Raw genomic sequence first — 231 nt, 5'->3', positions numbered from 1 at the left:
CCATGGTCCCTGGCTTGGGTCATTCCACTTCGAGATCACAGCCTTACCCATCATAGGATTACCCCCCCCCCGCCTGAGGGCTTCATGTCTTAGGTTGGTCTGTGCTCAGGGAAGGTTGCCCGTCTTTGGGTGCCATGGAGCTGGTGCGTTTCACCAACACTGGGTGTTTGAGGCGGATTATTGTTTTAGTGAGGCCAGCCAAACACTGGGAGATGTGTCATTCTCGATAGC

This window comes from Mastomys coucha, unplaced genomic scaffold (assembly GCF_008632895.1).
Source record: "Mastomys coucha isolate ucsf_1 unplaced genomic scaffold, UCSF_Mcou_1 pScaffold16, whole genome shotgun sequence".
Taxonomy (NCBI): domain Eukaryota; kingdom Metazoa; phylum Chordata; class Mammalia; order Rodentia; family Muridae; genus Mastomys; species Mastomys coucha.
The sequence above is the reverse complement of the archived record's forward strand: the minus strand, read 5'-3'. Positions refer to the sequence as shown.